The sequence below is a fragment of the Canis aureus genome, chromosome 21, assembly GCF_053574225.1.
Source record: "Canis aureus isolate CA01 chromosome 21, VMU_Caureus_v.1.0, whole genome shotgun sequence".
In the NCBI taxonomy this organism is placed as follows: Eukaryota; Metazoa; Chordata; class Mammalia; order Carnivora; family Canidae; genus Canis; species Canis aureus.
The window spans coordinates 46,372,982-46,376,978 of record NC_135631.1 but is presented as its reverse complement, the minus strand read 5'-3'; positions in this window follow the sequence as shown (position 1 = coordinate 46,376,978).

Sequence of the window (3,997 nt, the reverse complement as noted above, 5' to 3'; positions counted from 1 at the left end):
AGAATCCCAGAAAACCAAATTTAAGGACAAACAGCCAACTCATCTATCCCAAATAAGGCAACTACTCAAGCTACCTCTCATCAAATCACTGCTTTGCTCTGCTCGCCTGTCTTCTCCAGAAGGACCTTTCCGCCGCCTCCTGCCCACGGAGTGCTCCTGCCCACGGAGTGCTCCCGGCCACTCTCTGCTGGTACTGCCTGATTCAAATGATGCCTGCTCAGATAATCCCCGGCCTCAGTCTATCTTTTACTGGTCACCGCGGGCAGGTGTGCGCACCGCAGGGGCAGGATGCTGTGATGGGGGCCACCCAGCTCGGCTCGGCGGAGCTCAGACGAAGTCTCGGGTTGGTCTGTCCGTCCTGAGCCCACAGACACTTTCTCTGCCCACCTAGGGTGTTGTGGCGCTTTATTTTCCTGCACCTTGCAGCGTATCACTTGACAATTTTAGAGGCGTTTCCGCATCAGCACATCCTTCCCGACTGCGGTAGAGTCTTATAGCAGGACACACAGGTTTGCTACAAAAAGCGCCCAATTTAGCCCGTGCAATTGATACCGCAGGGAACTCTCGGAGCATAATGGGAATTTCACACGTGCTTATGCGTGATTTCCTTTTCAAGAAATGCCAGGTGACGCAGAAAGCTGCTGGCTGCTGCACGGAGCCATGACAGGACCCGTGAGCTGCAGGCAGGTGCATACCTCAGGCCCCCTCTGCGGGCAGGTGCACACCTCAGGCCCCCTCAGGGCCCCCTCAGGCTCGGGGGCTCGGGGGTGTGGCCCTTGCAGGGAAATGTCACGCTCCAGCCAGAAGAGAGCCACCCAATCTGCATTTCACTTTTGCAAACCAAACGCCCCGAGCCTCTGTGTCTGGCTAGCTCCTGCCGAACCACCAGAACGGTGAAGTCACAAGTGGTTGAGACATTTAAAGAGACACTGAAACTTCTCGGATGCAAGAGAACCACATTCCCTTCTGACACTAAAAGGGCGTGGGAGGACCTGATTAACACAATGGGGAGAAAAGTAACAAAATTGTGAGGCCAGGAGGTGGCGCCTGGCACACAGCTGGGGGCCTGGCAGCCCAGATGTGGCCTCCTGGAGAAGTGAGGCTCCCCCAGCGACGGGGATGGGGCGGCCTGGAAGCAGGGCCCAGCACAAGGGGGAGGATCTTAATGACCCAACAGTCCAGACCAGAAACCGGAAGAATGACTTTTTGCCTCTCCCACTCACCCCCCAACAAATGCTAGAGATTCACAGATGCCTTGGGCTGTCCAAGGAAATGGACCCAACCCAAGATTCAGTCCAACAAAACCTGCCTTATAAGCAGCATCGTGGAGATCCTGGTGTGGGCGTGACCCTGAGGTCGGGGCTATAATGATTTTTGATGAAACCAGCACATTTTACAATTTCAGGTTTGAGCACATTAATAACTAGAATCGAATCTCAGCTCTCCAGTTCACACAAGGCTTTCAGTCAAAGGGGGGTTTTTTGGAGACTCAGAATTACCTTTATAAAAAGGAGGAGGAGTCAGGCCAGCCCACCACCAGAGCCTTCCGTTTGCAAAGCACAAGAAACAATGTTTGCAAGGAACAAAGTTTCTTCCTGGGCTCCAGGCAGCCCCTCCTCCTAGTGCCTCGGGTCAGGGCCAGACCAGGTCTGGGTTACCTGGATAGTTCTCCCAACTTGAGAACCAGATCACCTGGGAACCTGCTGCAAGTGGAGTTTTGTGGGCTCCCACCCAGACCTATGGTGACTCTGGGGAGACTCTGGGGTGGGGTCCAGCAATCTGTGTTTTAACAGGGGCTGCTGACATTGAGAACCACTGAGCTACCTCGACCAGGCCCTAAAACCTGATGGCATCCTCAGTGTCCAGCGTCTCCATCACGCAGCTGAGCGAAGGAGGGAGGGATCACAGATGATGGGGGGTCGGGGGGTGGGGTGGGCAGGCCTGTTTCTAACCTTTCCCTCCAGGCCCACATAACCTGGTCCTTGGGGCTTGCCTATCCGTTTCCTGCTTCTCTAAATAGCCACCCCCCACACCCCCACCCCCACCCCCACCCCACTCCCCAGGAAGTTTATCTGAGATCAGATAAACTGCATCAGGGCCCTCTCTGCCAAATAAATACATCAAATCTTAAATAAAATAAACAGAATGCTTATCACTAACTCACTGCATCAAATTAGAGGGGGAAGTTATTCCCATCACAAAGGGATTCCCCATTTTTCAAAAAGGTCCTTTTTTTTTTTTTTTTTGGTGTTCAATTTGCCAACATATAGAATAACACCCAGTGCTCATCCCATCAAGTGCCCCCCTCAGTGCCCGTCACCCAGTCATCCCCACCCCTCGCCCACCTCCCTTTCTACCACCCCTTGTTCGTTTCCCAGAGTTAGGAGTCTCTCATGTTCTGTCTCCCTTTCTGGTATTTCCCACTCATTTTTTTTCTTCTTTCCCTCAAAAGGGTCCTTTTAAGAAGCAGCTTCTCCCCGCACCCTCGCAGACTAACATGCCTAACAGAGGGAGAAACCAAAGGCTGAAGTGTTCCTGCTTGCTGCCTATTAAATAAAATTAGGCATGGCGATCAGTGTAATCTGCCATTATGATGCTTAAAAAAGTATTTTTTTAGAAAGATTGTATTTATTTATTCACACACGGAGAGAGAGGCAGAGACACAGGCAGAGGGAGGAGCAGGATCCATGCAGGGAGCCCGATGCAGGACTCAATCCCGGGACCCCGAGGTCATGACCTGAGCCAAAGGCAGACGCTCAGCCACTGGGCCACCCAGGTGCCCCTGAAAGAGTATTTTTATGTGTTTCTCCCTCAATGGTCCTTTCACCAGTTATGTGTTTTACTTCACTGGGAAGGAAGCTAAAGCGCCAGATTGTTCTGCTCGATTTTGGCCGCAGAGAGAGGCAGGCGACTGGCAGAAGGGGCAGACCTGGGACTCTGACTCAGTCTCCCCGGGCCCACCCACCTCCAGCCAGGACCACCTGCCCACCCACCTCCAGCCTCCAGCCCTCCGCCACCCCCCGGGTCCCTCAGGTCAGCCGAGTGGGGAGGGCACTGCCTCCACGTGATCCTGCAGGACTGGGCCTCATCTCAGGACAGCCCCTTGCCCACTGCATCCGGGCCGCCAGCATCATTCCCCCTGAGTGCACTCAGCCTCTTCCCACCTCAGGGCCACTTCCCAGGTGGTGGCTGGTCTGGAAGGTTCTCACCTTCACTGGATCACCTCCGGAATCTCTCCCCCTGTGGAAACTGAAAGCTCTGTACATGCGTTTGACATCATCTGTCTGGTTTATGGCCTTCCTCAGCCTTAGTTCCTGCATGTAGGGAGTATGGGTGAAACGACCCCGTCTTTAGACCTCCCCCGTCAGCTGGAGTAGAAATTCTGCAGCAACTCCCCAACTGGGAAAGCTTCCAACACCACCAAGCAATTTCAGATTTCTCTGGAATTTTATGTTATCTTTTACCACCATGCAATTAAAAGCCAAGGGGACATGTTATTAAGTCCCTGTGAGCATTCTAAATGGTTGTTTACAAACAAAAGAGACAAGTAAAATTTCTGTAAGATAACTGAGTTTCTAAGCAGTACTCATTTATTTCTTTGGCACAGTGTCCTTGAAAGACCTCCCTGGGAGAAGCTCCTATTTACAAAGGCAACCAAAGATTTAAGGTACCGGGGCATAAACTTGAAAAATAAATGCATCAAATGATGTGAAGGAAATTATAAAAACTTCACCAAGAGACATAAAGATCTTAATAAATAAACACTAAATGAGGGGTGCCTGGCTGGCTCAGTCGGTGGAGTGCACAACTCTTGATCTCACGGTTGTGAGTTTGAGCTCCATTTTGGGTGTAGGGATTGCTTAAAAATAAAATCTTTAAATAAAATGAGCACTGAATGAGAATTCTCAAAATTATGATACTAAATTAACCCTGTGCTCTGCGTTATCCAGATCAAAACACTAACAGTTAACTTTTCTGAGGTTTTTTACCAAATGGT